The sequence below is a fragment of the Saimiri boliviensis genome, chromosome 16, assembly GCF_048565385.1.
Source record: "Saimiri boliviensis isolate mSaiBol1 chromosome 16, mSaiBol1.pri, whole genome shotgun sequence".
Lineage (NCBI taxonomy): Eukaryota > Metazoa > Chordata > Mammalia > Primates > Cebidae > Saimiri > Saimiri boliviensis.
This window is the reverse complement of record NC_133464.1, coordinates 58,438,004-58,456,707: the sequence shown is the minus strand read 5'-3', so window position 1 is coordinate 58,456,707 and position 18,704 is coordinate 58,438,004. Positions and strand designations below refer to the sequence as shown.

General features: G+C 40.9%; 1 long non-coding RNA gene across 2 annotated transcripts in view; it reads right to left on the bottom strand.

Annotated features, from left to right (window-relative positions):
- Positions 1 to 18,704, bottom strand: part of LOC141581621 (uncharacterized) — a 77,586-nt gene extending 58,882 nt beyond the window's left edge. For both annotated transcript variants that reach the window (XR_012514360.1, XR_012514359.1), the window contains exon 1: positions 18,601 to 18,704. This is a non-coding gene — a long non-coding RNA (uncharacterized LOC141581621). The remainder of the gene's footprint in view (positions 1 to 18,600) is intronic.

The window sequence follows — 18,704 nt, the reverse complement described above, 5'->3', positions numbered from 1 at the left end:
AAAATGCATTAGATTGTATGTAATTCTACATATATGTATGATAAATATGTAGACAGAGCTCTTAAAACTCAATAAGAGAAATATTAGAATTCAATATTTTATATTCAGAGGACCTGAATAGGCAGTTCACAAAAAAAGCAATATGCATAGCCAGTAAGCATTTTATTTAAAAATTCAGGCTTACTAGAAATCAAAGACATGCCCCAAAACCAAGATCTTACTTTTCATCTATTTCATTAGCAAAGCTGAAAAATAATTAAACATCCAGTTGACAAAGGTGTGGGGAAAAGATATTCTCAACTACTCCTGGTGGGAATATAAATGGGAACAATTTGGCAATAAGTGTTTTTTAAAATGTTATGTATGTACATACTCTTGGATCTAGAAATTCCAAGTCTAAGAATTTGTTCTATGAAATAACCAGCTAAGTGTACAAAAATTTATTCCCATGGATGTCCATTGATGCGTTGTTTTTATAAGTTTAAAAAGTTAAGATTTAAACGTTAACAATATGTTTAATAGCAAGTTATTAATGAAATAAGTTATGATGTAACCATACTGTAAAATACCATGTATCTTGTGTTTTGTTTTGTTTTTTTTAAGACAGGGTCTTGCTCTGTCACCAGGCTGGAGTGCAGAGGCGCAAACATGGTTCACTGCTGTCTCCACCTCTATGCATCTATTAAATAATATTTTAATGGTGTGCTTATGGCATGGACTACATTTATTACATATTGGTTAGTTGAATTATAAAATGAAAAATATAGTTTAAAAAATTATAAATTCTATACGCATTATTTTGGCAAAAGTATGAAAGCAAATAAATCACCATGAGATGTGGTTTATGAATTATGGATCATTTTTGTTTTTCATTTATCTTATTTACATCTTTCTACAATTATGTAATAAAAAATGACTTTCAGCGGGGTGCGGAGGCTCATGTCTGTAATCCCAGCACTTTGAGAGGCCAAGGCAGGCAGATCGCTTGAGCTCAGGAGTTCAAGGCCAGCCTGGGCAACATGATGAAACCTTGTATCTTCAAATCTTCAAACACACACACACACACACACACACACACACACACACACACACACAATTAGCCTGGAGTAGTGGCAATGCCTGTAGTCCCAGCTATTCAGGAGGCTGAGGTGGAAGACTTGCCTGAGCCTGGAGAGACAGAGGCTGCAGTGGGCCATGTTGGTGCCATCGCAACTGCAGCGGAGCGACAGAATGAGAGCCTGTCTCAAAAAGAAAAAAAGACTTTCAACAAGAACAACAGAATTCAAAGATTGAAAAGGAAGTAAATGGAGAAATAGCCATCAAAAACTAAGAGAATCCTGAAAACAGATCCTCTTTGACCGAATCTCTGAATGTAAGTTAGGCAGTGTTGGTGCTGTGTAAAAATACTTTGAACTTTGCCAAACACTGAACTACAGCTACCCAAGTGGTATAAGGGAAAAGTGTGAACATTCTTTGTGAATTCCTACCTTCACAGCACGATTTAAAACATCTTACTAATTTTTATTACATAATTGTAGAAATATATAAATAAGATAAATAAAAAAAATATTATCCATAATTCCTAAACTACATATTATGGTGATTTATTTACCTCCATACTTTTCCAAAATAATGTGCATAGAATTTATAATTTTTAACTATATTTTTCATTTTATAATTTAACTAACCAATATATAATAAATATAGTCCATGCCATAAGCACACCATTAAAATATTATTTAATAGATGCATAGAGTTGGAGACAGCAGTGAGCTGTGTTTGCACCACTGCACTCCAGCCTGGGTGACAGAGCAAGACCCTGCCTCAAAAACAAACAAAAAAAGGTGCATGATATTTTATAGTATGGATACAGCATCACTTATTTCATCAATAACTTGCTATTAAATGTATTGTTAATGTTTTAATGTTATCTTTTTTTTAAGTGGTTGTAAAGAATCTCAAGAAGTGAAGGCCAAGTAAGTTCCAATGACGGAAACTAATTAGTAGAAAGGATCTATGATCTAGGAGTTGGTATGGGTACGATAAATCAACTCAACATCAAAGGCCTATATTTTAGATGCAGCCACAGAATCCATACTGAGGAATTCTTAGGGAGCTCTGTTAAAGTGGCAAGCACATTTTATTTACTCTTCATTTTTTCCAACTAGACCCCGCCAAAGCTGGGCTCCCTGTTGTTATACATCTTTAAGAAACAAAAATAAATTATAGCATAATGGGATCAAAACTTGGTAGTCTCTTATTGTAATGAATTCAGAACTCAGTTATAATGAGCAAAGAAACTACTTCCTGCGACAGCCAGAATTGTACGGTACCAAACAGACTTAAGATGTTTCTCTTCCATGAATTTGTGTGTGATACATGTGAAGTGCATACAGCAAGCCCTGGGAGTCTCTGATCATGCATTCTATATTTTGGGTATTATCCACCGTGTTTGCTTTTTTACGCTGTGGCTTCATCTACACAAATGGTAGAGAAATCTGTATCATTTGATTATTTATTACTTGAATATGCTTAATGAAGTCTTTTAGTGTCTTAGGTTGGGTTCCCCAGGAAGTAGATTCTGAGGCAGATAGTTGTGTGCAGAGAGTCTACTGAGCAAAATTTGTGAGAGCATGAGGAAGTGGGATGGAGGCAGAATTTGGCCTGAGGTGACCTCTTGGGGAGGGGTGCTCAGAAGGTGGGATGGCTCATTCAATTTGTCTCAAATTGAGTTAAAAGGACCGTGTCTTTGCATCTTCCACCCCTGTTGCAGCCACCCTCTCACCCCTGTGGATAGGAAACCCTGGGAGAGGCCACTTCCTTCACTGAAGGCAAATCTTCGGGAGGCCTCAGTTGTAACCTGTCAGCAGCCAGCACTCTCTGCACCAGAGAGTACGAGGGTCCCCAGCCTGAAGGAGGTTCTGGGCTGGGTGCTATGCGATGGACCAAATCTTTGTGTTCTTCCAAAATTTATATGGTGAAAGCCTAATCCTTAATGTGATGGTATTTGGAAGTGGGGCTTTGAAAGGTAGCTAGGTTTAAATGAAGTTATGAGGGTGAAGATCCTGTGATGGGATTAATGCCTTTCTAAAAAGAGGAGGAAACAAGAGCGCATTCTCTCTCTCTCTCTCTCTCTCTCTCTCTCTCTCTCTCGATGCATGCATGCACCAAGGAAAGGCCTTGTGAGGACAGAACCAGGAAGAGAGTCCTCACCAGTACTTGACCATACAGGCACTCTGATCTCAAACTTCTAGCTTCCAGAATCATGAGAAATAAATGTTTATTTTTGTAGCCACCCAGTCTATGGAAATTTGCCATAGCTGCCCTAGCTGACTACAACGTCGGGCATCACAGCAAACACTACAACCGGTAAGTCTCTGCTTCTATTAACAGTAGGACATTTCCAAAGCCTGGCATACTCAGGATAAATGCACAAAAGAAAAGTTAGCAGTTTTGCATTTTTACCAAGTAATACATTTAACTTCTAGGGCAGTAAAGTAAGAAAAAGTATTACTCTTCACCTCCTGCCATTACAAATTTAGGAAATGTAGAAAGGTATTCTGTTCATAAAGACGTTCACTTGTTGTCAAAGAGAAAATGTTTACGTTATATCTGTTTCCCTCTGTTTCTCCCACTTTAGGATTCTGTTCTGTAATTTCTAAAACACAGAAATTTATTTTTCACAATTCTAGAGGCTGAGAAGTCCAGGATCAAGACTCTGGCAGGTTTGGTTCTTAGGGGCAGGTTCTCGGCTTCTAAGACTGTGCCCTGTTGCTGCATCTTCTGAAGGGAAGGACAGGAGGGCCAAATTCTACGTGAAGCCTCTTTTATGAGTTCCTTCATTCCATTCTTGAGGGAGGAGCCTTGATAGACTAATCATCTTTTAACGGCACCAACTCTTGACGCTATCACATGAACCATTATGTTTCAACATCTGAATTTTGGAGGGGACCAACTCCAACTATCGCGGTCCTTCTGCATTTTGTTCAGGATATGAAAAAGGCCACTTATAGTTCATAGGAAATAGTGAAAAAGCGTGGATTCAAACTTTAGCTTGAAAAATGCAATACAAATTGTGAGATCACATTTATTATACTTCACATGTAACAAAATGTAAGCTATAATGATATCTACATACTTACTCTCAGAACGAAGAATAAATTGACTGGAATTTGGACATAAAATTTTCCAACAAAATTCAATAGGAGGCCAAAGACATTCTTCACTTTATATTTTATTTGTACATCATGATAGTGAAGATGGATATTTTGACAAAAATGTTTGAGGATTTTAGGAAGTTTTCCCAGGGCCTCTCAATCCTTTAGTTTTGAACTCACTGTTTTGGAAACATCTCTGCTCTGCTGTCATTACCCTCCTTGATGTTTCTCCAATTGTAGACCTGTCCACTTCAACACCTAAGAGGCATGCCAGTCTTAATGTGTCCAAATCAGAACCCTTGATCCTGTTTTCCTTGCACGCTCCTCCTACCTTCACTCTATCTTCTCTTCTCCTCCACTTGCTCAAGACAAATATCTAGAAATTATTTTTTATTTTGATTTTTCTCTCATACACTATATCCACCAGCTGGCTCAGTTGGCTGGTCCAGTTGGCTCCACACCCCCAAACTCACTACTTCTCACCACCAGCTCCGCTGCTCCCTCCAAGTGCCAGCCACCTTCAGCCCTTGCCTGAACTACTTCAGTGGCTTCCTAAATGGGCTCCAGCTTCTACTCTATTTCCCTCCAATCCACTCTCCACAGAGCTGTCAGAGTGAGTTTTAAATGGATTTGTTTGTATTAAGTACTACATTTTGACAAGGTTCAAAATTTAACACACTATAAAAAGAGATGTTCAGAGAAGTCTGCATTCACTCCTGCACTTCTCACCCCAACCCTCTAATAATAATCCCTTCCATCCGTATATTTTAAAAATCCTCCTAGGGTTTTTAAGGCAAATAGAAGCATATTCAAATATATTTTCTCCCACCTTATTACACAAAAGATAGCCTACCACATGCACTGTTCTATATCTTGCTTTCTTTCCCTTGCCATATGTCCTAAAGCTCTTTCCATATGTATTACTACATAGAGATCATCCTTGTTTTAACAGCTGCATGTCACACCATTGTTTATTCAACTAGACCCCTTTTGCTGAATATGGGAGCCAGGTCCATTTTTTACTCTTACAAATAATACAACAATAAATAACCTCATACATGTGTTGTTTCTACACATGGCTATGCGTCTATGGGATAGAATCATAGAAATATGATTGCTAGATTATACATTTTAGTGTATTTGCCCATTTAACATGAAAATTTTAGAGGTGAATCTAATGATCAGTTCCCCTGCTTAAAAGCCAATCAGAATGAAAACCGTCGGTGAAACCCATAAGGCCCTCCCTAATTTGGCCTGTCTACCTCTTCAATACTGAAACTATGCCCCAAAGAGTTAAAGAAACCAATGACTAACAAATTCTTAAGTTTACAGGATGGTAGATTAAAAAAAGGAACAAACTGCTGAAACTCCTTCTGCTTATTGGATAAAAGAAATGGCTGAAATCCTTCGGAACCAATATGACCAACTGGAGTCAGTGCAGAATACGTTTGCTGACAACACACCCTGAATTTCCATTGCATGTTTCATACCAACTTCCCCTGAATTTGCACATGTGACACATGAGATACCATGAAGAGATAACTGAGCACACCCAAGGACTTTCCAGACTTCCCCTTTCCTTCCACCAATCACTTATTAATCTCTGAATCCACCCCTTGAAACTTTTCTAATAAAAATACTACTTTGAAGCCAGCATGGGGAGACAGATTTGAACTTGACTTCTGTCTCCTTGGGAGTTGACTTTCACAGAAAGCTTTTCTTTTCTCAAAAACACAGTATCATAGTATGGGCTTCCTGTGCATTGGGCAGCAAGCCCCTTTTGCTTGACAACAGTATCACCTATGTTCATCTCCCTCTTTCACTGTGAACTAAGCAATTAGCTTTGTTTTATTAATCTCATAAAATCCTATGCCATTTGCAAGACTTGTTTTATACACATTGGCAATACAGTACAAATACTGTGTGTTTGATTTGCACTGAAGTTGTGCTGTATTGGCACTGTGTATAAAAATACAGTCATCAGCTAGATACCCACGTAACAAGAAGTTACTCCTAGAAGGAAGGAAGCAATGCTAATGTTTAATGGATATGACTATTTGAGTGGCTTTTATAAGCAGTCATTTGATAAGTAAACATTACTAGGTTATGATGACTTTTAGTCTCCTATACTGCCTCAAACTTCAGGGACTCAGATAATGAATGCTGAGATCATGTGGATGTTTCATCATTCTGTAGTATGGTATCATGGATTCCAGACACAACAAGGTAAAGTTCTAACCTTATAAAGAAACAACGTGGACAGCGAAAGATCACTGGGCTGGAAATTACAAGTCCCAGGTTCTGATGCAGAATCTGCCACTAAGTAAGCTGTGAAGGTGTAGGCAAGCCATTTAACCTTTCTCTGGCTCATTTTATTTCTATGAAAGAAAGAAAAAGAAATTCATTGTGATTCTCAACCTTTTTACTCCACAAGGATTCTCTTTATTCCTCCCTTTATTTTCGTATGTTGAGAAATTGTGTCTACTAAAATATATTCATTAGTAGTTTATTCATGTTCTCATGTTCATTGTTTATTATTAACATAGTCATGTTCACTGTTAATTTATAAAAAATATATACATAAAATTTCCAATTCGGCTTAGCATTGCAAAATTGATTGACATTAGTTGAGTTGATGTAAAACCCTCCAAAGCAAAGAAACCAGATTAACTTGTCTGGGTGGTACATCTTAATTCCTAAGAATTAAGAGGCTGCAAGTTGGGACTGTCTGCTCCCAGTTAACTATAGGTTTTTGTTTTTTTCTTTGTTTTTGCTTTTTCTTTTACAAGTTTGAGAGTCAATGCTATTTATATTTGTATTTCTATTCAGTCCAGTGCTTGTACAGATGGTAGATCAGAGGGGCCTGTGGGTTCAGCAATGTAGCTCAGGAGCAGAATTGGGGGTGGGAAAAGATGGGTCTTAGGGCCCCCAAACCTATTTCATCTAGAACAGCCTCATTTTTTTTCTGTTCTGTATGCGGGTTCTGCTTAAGATTTTCTTGTTCTTGTTTTTTTTGAGACAGAGTCTCGCTCTGTTGCCCAGGCTGGAGTGCAGTGGTGCTATCTTGGCTCACTGCAACCTCTGCCTCCTGGGTTCAAGTGATTTTCCTGCCTCAGCTTCCCAAGTAGCTGGGATTACAGGCGTGTGCCACCAGACCGAGGTGATTTTTGTATTTTTAGTAAAGACAGGTTTTCACAATGTTAGCCAGGCTGGTCTTGAACTTCTGGCCTCACATAATGCCCCCGTCTCAGCCTCCCTGAGATTATAGGCATGAGCCACCATGCCTGGCCTTAAGATTTTCTTTGAAGAAAGGGTTTAAATCATAAAAATAATTTGAAAAATATGACTTCATCAAACTCAATTATGTAGATGAGAATAATGAGACATAGAAAAATTAAACAAAACTGGCCCAAGGTTACAGAGATAATTAATAGCAAAATACTCATTCAGTCCATCAACAAATATATGTTGAACACTGTAGAAATAAAAATTATAAAGCTAAAGCTTTGATCTGATCTTGGTTGAAAAACATCTTTGAGTCACTGTATTGGATCAGAAGCATTAGGATGAAAGAATCTTGTTTTCATAAATTGCTGGAGAGCTGACATTATCATGTATGTTACTATTGTTCAATAAGACAAGGAAGTGAGGGCAGGGGCATATTTGCATTCAGGTGACTGCAGGAGGTTGGGGACAGGCCAGGTTTGGTAAAGGGCTTGTTTCAATTTAAATCTACGGTGGCTCATTCTCTGACTGTCACACTATTGCTCTCATTAATGTGCACAGGGAAGGATCCAGGAGCCCCACTTGACCCAAGCTTAACATTAAGATTTTACTTCATTTCCCAGATCAAACATGTGATTAGCACCAAACTTGGAAAAACTAGTGGCTATAGGATATGTGTAACTTAATCTAGAAAATAAATTTGTAAAAGCCAATTGGCTGTACTTGTTCAACTTAAGTTCACTGGCATTATGCAAACTTATCCATGACTGGGTATTGCATATGTTCTCTTGTTAGTCCAAAACAGGCGCCCCCAAACTACGGCCCGTGGGCCGCATGCGGCCCCCTGAGGCCATTTATCTGGCCCCCCGCCGCACTTCAGGAAGGGGCACCTCTTTCATTGGTGGTCAGTGAGAGGAGCACAGTATGTGGCGGCCCTCCCAACGGTCTGAGGGACAGTGAACTGGCCCCCTGTGTAAAAAGTTTGGGGACGCCTGGTCCAAAAGTTACAGCCCTTCTGATTCTAACTTTCTCTTTAGAAACTATTTGCAACAAAGCTTATCTTTAGCAGATTCAAATCCAAATATAACACAAAGCTTTGTTCTTTGCCAGCACCAGTCAGAGCCAGCCCTTCTTCTAAGCATGGAGGATACAGCAATGAGCATGTTGGAAGAGTTTCCTGTTTCTATGAACTAGCCCTGGGTCTCTTGCTTTCTGGTCCAATTCTGTTTCCAACACAGTATACAAGGTTGAAGACACATGCTTCAACCTTGCATATTCTTGTTATGCAAATTCTTGTCAGTACACCTTAAGTTTAGATCTCCACATTATTTATTCATTTATTCAACAAATATTTATTGAATAGCTTCTATTACCAGACTATATTAAGTGCTGGGCATCCTGGTATGAATTAGCTCTCAAGGTGTCCACAGACTTATGAGAACGTAGACTCGTACACAAATTTTAAACCAGGATAATGAATACAACAGTGGGAGGGGAACAAGGTTCGGCCGTAATACACAGTAGCAACTGATTAACTCCTTCTGGCATGATATCCACACTTGAATTTGAAAGGTTGCTAGAGGTTCCCTGGGCAAACCAAGGACAGCAGGGGTGGAAATGGCATATGGAAAGCTACAGAGGCAAGAGAGAACGTGGTTCATTCTAAGAACCACACCCTGGTTTGAAGGAATATAAAGTACAAGGTGGGTGGGGGGCAGGCAATTGATGGAATTTCAGTCTAACGGCCTGTTTTCTCTGTGAGCTGACAGTGACTGGATGTTGTGAAATGGAGGCAAGAGCTGGGTAGGAAACTTGGAGGTTTAAAAGGACTGCTGAATTGTTTGTAGAGCAGAAAGGAGTAGGAAAAACCTAAAGGCTCATCAATAGGGGACTGGCGTAACAGATTATAGTCCACACATGCAATGAATACCATATGGTCAGGAAAAAAGATATGTATTGATACATATTGATATGAGAAGATCTGCATGACATAAATTGTTTAGTGAAAAAAAGAAAATGCAGAACTATGTGTGCCTTTATGTTTTATGCTAAAGGCATTAAAAGAAAAAAAAATCCTGGGGGGCTAGGAGAGGGATAGCAGGGGGTGGGGGGATTGGGGAGGCACAAGATTAGGAGAAATACCTAATGTAGGTGACAGGCAGCAAACCACCATGGCACGTGTATACCTATATAACAATCCTGCACGATCTGTACATGGACCCAAGAACTTAAAATATAATTAAAAAAAAAGAAAGAAAAAAAAATCCTCATATGCATAAAATGTCTCTGGAAGAACGCAGAGGTAAGTCACAGTGCTGGTTGCCCATGGTAGAGAATCTGGATGGCTAGGAGAAAGTGTTTGAGAGAGTTTACACTGCACAGTTCTGAATTTTAGATCATAGGACTGTATTACTTATTCAAAATGTAAAAATAAAAATCCCTAAAATCCATTTGGTAAAATAAAAAAGAATAATTTCTGAGGTCAATGGAAAATAAAATAACTAAATTTTGGCCTAATACCTGTGTTCCTCTAGAAGCTTGTGCTTAAGCCTAACTTGGGAAAATATGAAGGAAATAGTTCTTTTCATTAGGAGTTCCTGCTTGGAAACGGTGACTTGGTGGAGTCATGGGGATCAGAGCTGGAGAGAGATTTAACCGAGAAACCTAACCAAGATTGCTGATTTGGCCCCTCATAGCAGGGTCCCCAGCCAGGGTCTCTTCAGCATCCTAGCGAAGTTGCTTTAGTTACATCAAAGCAGCACCTTAAAAAAGGATTTCAAATACTTTACTGTACCTATTGGAGCAAAATCCTGTTGGTACAAAGTGAGTTAAAACCAAATTCTGCCCTTTAGGAGCTAAGATGTGGAATAGACACTAATTATTCCTCGACATATTAGCAAATAATAAACAAGACTGACTTCTGTGTGTGAATTGTTGAATCAGATTCATTAACTCATAGTCATACCCCTCTATCTCTAACTAATGACAGAAAGAAATATTCTGGGTGTCCGACAAGGAGCCTGTGAAGTCCTGTCTCTGTGCCAGATTGTTAGGCTTTGGCAGCACAAGGACAACTAAGCCATTGCCCTTAGTGTCAGGGACCATATAGAGAAAGATACAAGGAGTAAATTAGAACAAAACGTGACCTATCGGAGAGGCAGGAACAGAATTCTGTGGGAACCCTGAAGAGGGAGAGAGTAACTCTGCCCGGGAGGATGAGGAAGGGCTTCATTGAGGAGAAAATAGGCAAACTGGTTCTTAAACGGAGAGTTGAAGTTGAGGGAAGATGACTGGGACGTTCCAAGCAAAGAGAATCCAGGGTGCTCAAACAACAAAGCTCAAAATAACACAGTGTGTTTGCGGTACACCACGCAGCTGGCTCTGACCCTGGCATCAGGTGCCTTTCAGGGAGTGGCAAGAGCCAAGGCTGGACAGGCAGGTTGGGACAGGGTTATGAAGTACTTCAAGGGCCTGGCTAACAAGTTTAGGCTTCATCATGTCGGCAAAACACTGTGTTCTCAGTCACCACGCTGAGAGATGGGCTCCTTTGCCATTGCTGTCTAGCCCCTTTATAAGCAGGCGTCCTCCTGTCAGCTTCCACATTCTTGTGAAAGGCAGAACCATGATATGGAAGGCAGGTTTGCAGACTTGGTCTTACCTTTTCCATTCTTCTTTTGTATTCTTCTTTCACATCTAATTAGTTCTCAGAGTCTGTGACTCTTCTTTCACTCTTTCTTTTTTCTTAGCTCCGCCATGGAGCTAAGCCATGCCTCTCATGCCCACCACAGCAGCCTTGAAAATCTCAAACTGACCACAGTGCCTTTGCATCACTACCCCTAAGTGCAGAGAGACGTGTGCACACCAACTGGCCCTGCTCAGAGCCTGGCAGGTACAGGGCTAAGCGCTTTATACGAGCCATCTTATTCAATCCCCAAAGCAACCCACTGAGGTTGTATTCCAATCAAGGTTCTTGGTGGCAAGCAGCAGGTAACTCAAACAGAAAGGGAACTTACTGGAAGTTTATCAGGCAACCCACAGCGTACACAGAAAGGTGGAGCACTGAGAGCCAAGGAAAGAAGTGGAGCACGGAGTTAAGGTTCTACCACTGTAACCATTTCCCGGGACATGTTCCCATGCCTCTGGACTCTCATGCCCACCACAGCAGCCTTGAAAACCTCAAACTGACCACAGTGCCTTTGCCTCACTACCCCTATGTACAGAAAGATGTGTGCACACCAGCCGGCCCTACTCAGAGAGTGTGTCTATGCCCTAGCTGCCAGAGGCAGGCAGAGAACGTTTCCTCTTTGTGGCTTCCCACTTACATTGAAATTCACTCAAGTCAGGAAGAATTTTCAGATACTGGACAGCAAAAGTGACAAACTTCTTCTAGTGTATTACTATTTTCTGCGTTTTGTGGATGATGGGATAGACTTAGAGCAGGGAGGTTAGTTACCCAATTACCCAAGTAACACAGTCAGTAGGGGAGCCAGGATTGAAGCCCAAGTCAGTTTATCTGAAAAGCCCACGCTGTTATGCAATCAGCTGCATTGCCTGCTCTAAACCATTCCAGCTTTATTTCACAGCCCACACACGAGTCCAGGCTCCCCACACCTCGTTTGCATTACTGCCTCCTACCTGGTCTTTCTGCTTTGTGTTCCCCCATCTCAGTTCATCCTCTACTTAGTTGCTAAGATAATATTTTTCGAGTACCAACTACATCGTGTCAGCCTCTTGTTCAAAAAACCTGTGACTCACCCCCTTCAAAAGCCTGCCCTGACTAATCTCATTCCACACTGATCACTCCCTCTGTAATCAGTCAAATAATGTTGCTGCTGTGCCATCGCAAATGTATAATTCATACTATACTATCTTGTACTTATTAATAGTCTCTAGTCATTACATTTCTATGTGACTTTGCTGAGGTCATGGAGCCTGTCTTCTGCTGCCTTTGTGCCTTCAATGACAGATACTAGCATCTAACACAGTGCATGTCTTCTCATCTTGGAATCCCAGGACCTGCCAGAATATTTGCATTATGCTCATCCGTGTTATTCTTTGCAGAGCACTTCTCATTTGCTAATTCATTATTTGCGTCCCTGAAGTTGCCCAATTGCTTTCTGTGTTTCTCTGCCACATGTGGTGTGCCCTACCAAGAATAAGTGTATTTAAAAATTGTTGCTAACGATGATAGTTTTATTTCATCTTTTGTAAATGTTTAACTCTTTGATAGCGTAAGTCGAGGAAAGGTCAAAGTGGTATGTTTTTCTCAGAACTGTGAGGGGAAGGGAAATAGTATCTGGGGCATCCTTGCTCTCTTCTTTCTGATCAGGACTAATAAAAGGATCCGAAGCACGGATTGTAACATGCGATTAGGTCATCTGACTGGCCGCGTTACCAGCTTGAGGTTCCCACTGAGAAGCTTCTTGCCTGGTTCCTACCTTTATGGGGTCGATGACATCTTTAGCAACGAATAATGCCTGCACCCTCAAAGACCTTTAGATTCCTCTAAATCCAGACCAAGAGAGCAAAGACCAGAGACAGAGACATAACCACTTCACCTTCCATCTGCCAGTGCCCCTGTCTCCAGATACTTCTGAGGACCCATCTCTTTCTCGAGTTTATGATGACAGAGAAGGTCACACCTAACACACAAAGCACACAACTTGTTGATCCATATTTAAATTGTGAATCAGAATTTGTAAAACCCAGAATTTATCCAAAGGATACTCGCATGTGCTCTGGGCATTTCATAGGTGCTAAGAGTAAAGAGAAATCGGAGTTTCTGCCCTCAAGGAGTTAAGCTTCTACCTGGGAAGACAAATCTATTAAACAAATAATTGATGAACAATGGGAAAAAACAATACATTAAGTCTGTACTGGGTATAAGAATGGCACATGGAAGGGTATGATCTATTGTATTTGGGTGAGAGATCCCAAAAGGCTTTACAGAGGATGAGATAGGTGAGCTGGGGTTGAATAAGAGTTATCTCGACAGAAAGGTGGGAAAGAGCATTCCAGGAAGAGGGCAGGGACATGTACTGCAGAATAAAATAATTGTAAGTAGTTTGGATTCTGAAGATGTTTATTCAGCATCCACTCTTTCCTTCCCCCAAAATTTCACAGCTATGGAATTGAGGCTGGAATTGTAGAACTGATCTCATGCCCAGCTCCAGGGATGGGCCCTGATTGTCCTTAGCCAATTTGCATAATCCATTTCCTTGCCACAGTTGGTTCTCAAACAGGCATGTCCTCCAGGCCTAAGCAAATTTACCCTGGAATTCCTCAGGGACATGAGTTTAGGACTGGATATGTGTAACCAGAAAGCATCCCAGAACTTTGGTTTGATGGTTGGGGAAAGGGATGCACTCACAGCTATTGGACGCAGAAGAGGAAGAGGAAGCACATAAACCCGAGCTGTTGGTTTCCATTTTCTTGCCCTATGGGAAGCCAGCAAGAAGACAAGAGAATTGCAGAGAAATGGAGCCAATGACCTAATCAAACTCTGATTAAGTGGCTGCTGGTCTCCTTTTCATTGTTTAAACGATCAGATGAATGACTTGCAACTAAAATCACTGAATTAGGGCTTGGTGGGGTAAAGGTAGGAAATGAGATTGTAGAAGGAGGCACAGGCCAGATGACGACTGTAGGTTCCATTCTAGAGACACAGAACACTCTCAAAGCTCTTAGGCCATGTTAGGGAGTAACACGATTTGATGTCTGTTTTAGAAAGATTTCTCCAGCAGCAGCAATAAGAAGGATGGCTTGGAGGGGGCAAGACTGGGGGACAGCAAGACTATTGCGGAAACAAAGCCACATTTTCACTTCCTTCACCATTTCACTCAAGGTGCTGGTTATAGTTCCTTTTTACCAACCTCAAAAAGGAACCGTCTTTTTAAAAATACTTAATTCATGGACATATGTCTATAGGATATAAGTTCTTTAGAATTTTATACCCTGGAAGGAAAGATGCATGTTTTAGAAGCCCATGGAATTTTTCCAGGATTTAATGTAGGACATCAACGTTTGGGTTATACTAATTGGGCTATCAATAATATCTTGGTCTCTTTCTGTTTCTGCTTAGGACTTTCGGTTTGTTCTATACTGTAGCTGAGCTCTTTTTATTTTTTGTGGATGCCATCTTGTCTTCTCCTTGTTTTAGAGTTTTTGTTTCTTGGTTTTAGCTCTTTTTCCCTAGAGACAGAATGGCAGTTGAAGGGAAAGTATAACATTAAGTCCTTTGGCACAAAAGCCGTTTTCCCTAGGTGTGTGCTGCTCTTGAGGGAAATTAATCTGATCCTAACCAATTTTACTCAAGGGGAGGCATCTTTGATAACAAACATTTGTCCTGATCTTTTTGTCTTCCTGTATTAACTGCCAAGTAAATTCTATTGATAGGAGAAATATGGGTATGTGACTCCTCTCTGCTCCATTTCACTGGAAACTGTGCAAAGCTGCTAAGAGTCAATCAATCTTTCTACTGACATGCCATTACTGAGTTCCCTTTTCATGCCTTGAACAGTGCTTGAGACTTGGGGCAGTACAACAGGAGAGGAAGGGTGAATCTTTTCTTTTCTTTTCTTTTCTTTGAAACGGAGTCTCACTCGCTGCCCAGGCTGGAGTGCAGTGATGCAATCTTGGCTTACTGCGACCTCCACCTCCTGGGTTCAAGTGATTCTCCTGCCTCAGCCTCCCGAGTAGCTGGGATTACAGGTGCCTACCACCATGCCCAGCTAATTTTTGTATTTTTAGTAGAGACAGCATTTCAGCATCTTGGCCAGGCTGGTCTTGAACTCCTGCCTCGGCCTCCCAAAGTGTTGATATAACAGGCATGAGCCACCACGCCTAGCCAAGTCTTTTCTTAAAGAATTCCTACAAGATGGAGTGTGAGGGTGGCCTAACACCATGTCTGGGAGGCCTAAGCATACACAACAACAGCTGGTTCATCTGTAGAATGTTTATGCTGTATTAACCCTTGATGCTTATTAAAAAGTTTTTTAAAGTGTCATCAGATATATCCAAGGAGTTTCAGATGTCATTCTGCCAGGACCCCAGTGACCACATTAGAATTTTGGTCATTAACCACTGACCTTTAATCACGGTCCTTGAGGATAAAGATGATTTCATTTTTTGTTAACAGAATCATTTATCTTCCTCATGTGTATAATTTTAGGTGGAATATTAAACCAAAAGCAGGCACTAGTTGAAAACTATGTTATCCCCCAAAGTTCTAGAAAGATATAAACTGTCCATTCTTTTGTAAAGCAACTTGAGTTCGGGACAAGTGAATACATCATTTTGCCTAATTGGCAATATATCTCATTCCGCCCATTTCACTATTTCATATGGGCAATATTCATTCCCCATAAGTCCCATTTAATTCCTTTACACATTCTATTGAGCATTATTTGATGCAGAAGGCTCACAGCAGGTCTGACCACACAGTTCTGCACTGGAACTCTGACATAAACACGGCCTTTCCTTTTAAAGCAAATGCTTACCATGCTAACTCCTCTTCTCTGCTTGCTCATTGTGACCTAGAGCCAGTGACCCTCTGATGATAAACTTAATGTGTGAGCCACGTTGAGCTCTGCCCTTGACTGTACAAGAGAGTTAACCATATCCAGCACCCAGCTCACTCCCTGGCACAAAGTAGGCTCTAAACAAATATTTTCTGGAAGAATGAATGATTGCAGACCCTCAAATGGCAAACTGAGGAAGAGTTGAGGTTTTCATTCATGGCTTCAGTTAATATTTTTTGAGGGAAACCTTGTTCTAAGAATAGCAGACCCAGTTCCTCTTGACCAGAGGCACTTGGGATTTCCCTGCTCTGGGTCTCCCAGGGAACAGACCTCACCAGCCACAGTCCTGGTCTCTGACTTTTTAGCCCAGTTCAGGGCTAGTGTATGGGTGGATCTGTGGTGGTAGGGAAGTTATTAGAAAAGAGAAAGCATTAAAGGAACGGAAACATAAGCTGTCTTCCTTCTGTCTTTTTTGTCAGTACTTCACCCTATCGCCACTTCCCTAGGTTGGTCCCCACTCCCACTTCATCCTACCTCACTCTCCACGTTCCACTGCAGAAAATTCCAGAAGAGCTGGTTTTCCTCTGAAATTTAGAGAAACCTCTCATTCACTGCTGGGGGGAATGCGTAATGGTACAGCCACTTTGGAGGCAGTTTGGCGGTTTCTTATAAAACTAAACATACTCTTACCTATGATCTGGCAATCACACTCCTTGGTATTTACCCAAGTGAGTAGAAAACGTATGTCCACCACACAAAGACCTGTATACAGATGTTTAGAGTAGCTTGATTCATAGATGCCAAAACTTGGAAGCAACCAAGATGTCCTTCAATAGATGAATGACTAAATAAACTATGGTACATCCAGGTGATGGAATATTACTCAGTGCTAAAAAGAAATTAGTCATCAAGCCATGAAAAAACAGGGAGGAACCTTAAATGCATATTACTAAGTGAAAGAAGCAAATCTGAAAAGACTCTATCTGGTGTGATTTCAACTGCATGAAATTCTGGAAAAGGCAAACTATAGAGACAAATTTAAAAAAAAAAATCTGGCTGGGCATGGTGGCTCATGGCTATAACCCCAAAACTTTGGGAGGCCAAGACAGGAGGATCACTTGAGCCCAAAAATTCGAGACCAACCTGGGCAATATAGCAAGACTCCATTTCTATTAAAAAATAAAAATAAAAACAGAAAAAGATAAAAGAAAAAAAATCAGTGATTGCCAGAGGTTGTGGGGAAAAAGGGGTGAATAAATGGAACATACAGGATTTTTAGGACATTGAAACTACTCTGTATGATACTATAATGGTAAATACATGTCATTATACACTTGTCCAAACCCACAATATGTACAACACCAAGAGTGGATCTTAATGTAAACTATGAACTTTGGATGATGATGATGTGTCAATGCAGGTTCATTGATTGTAACAAATGTACCACTGTGGTGGGGGGTGTTGATAGTGTGCTTAGGGAGTGGGCAGGAGATGGCACATGAGAACTCTACAATTTCTGCTTATTAGTGCTGTGAACCTAAATCTGCTCTTAAAGTCCATTTTAAAAAGGATAGATAGGGCCAGGTGTGGTGGCTCACGCCTACAATCCCAGCACTTTGGGAGGCTGAGGCAGGTGGATCACGAGGTCAAGAGATTGAGACCATCCTGGTCAACATGGTAAAACCCCGTTTTATACAAAGTTACAAAATTACAAAAATTAGCTGGGCACGGTGGCACATGCCTGTAGTCCCAGCTACTTGGGAGGCTGAGGCAGGAGAATTGCTTGAACCCAGGAGGCAGAGGTTGCCGTGAGCCAAGATTGCACCATTGCACTCTTGGGTAACAAGAGCGAAACTTTGTCTCAAAGAAAAAAAAAAAAAAAAAAAAAGATAAGCCTTAAAAAAGATAAGCCTTAATTTAGTCCTTTACGCATATAAAAACCTATTGTTAGCACACACTTGCCTAGGTTGGAGCGGAATGGGGAGGACTGGAAAGGTGGAGAAGGTGTAGGGGGAAGCCTTGCTAAAACTGGGTGAGTAGGGGAAAAGCAACAGCCTGTATTGTGTTATTCAACGGGCTATGGGAAAGAGACACTTCCTGCCAATAATGGAAAAGCCAGCAAGCTGGCCAGTCCCTCATACTGGGAAGGAAAAGGAAATAAGAGCTGTATCCTGTGGTTGGAAACCTTTCCCGCTATATTGCTGGTCACTCTTCCTGCACACTTCCATTGGATTCCCAGGTCCACATTTCCAGATTAGACGAAGCAGGGAGATGAAGCCATTTGCATAAGAATAATCTGGAAATACTTAATCAAAAGTCAGGTTCTCAGGCCAAGCTCCTGGAAGACCAAATTCAGTCATTTGAGAGAGGGCCCAGGAGTCTGTATTTTCAAAGAGTTCCCAGGCATTCTGGTGTGCAGCCAGGCAACAGAACCACAAAACCTTGCTGCCGAAGGAGCTACATGCCTGCTGCCAGAGAACGAGAAAAGGAAGAGGAAGACAAACTGCAAGATGTTTATCTGATCTTCCTGGTTGTAACTCAGACATTCTTCTAGAGAAGCATTATTCATCATGACAGTTAAATGCCAAGCGACCGTTAGTTCTACACCATAGGGATTTTGTGAGCACATGAGAAAAACCCATGCATAATTAAGTCAGCAAGAACATTTCACTTTAGTTCATTCTAAACACCTGACTTACCCAGGACAGTGGAAGTTATCGGCAACTCTCTGGTATCAGAATTTTCGGCTTTGGAAGACGGGGCCTTCTGCAGCGAGATGGACTGGCCTTGACCTGTGACTCAG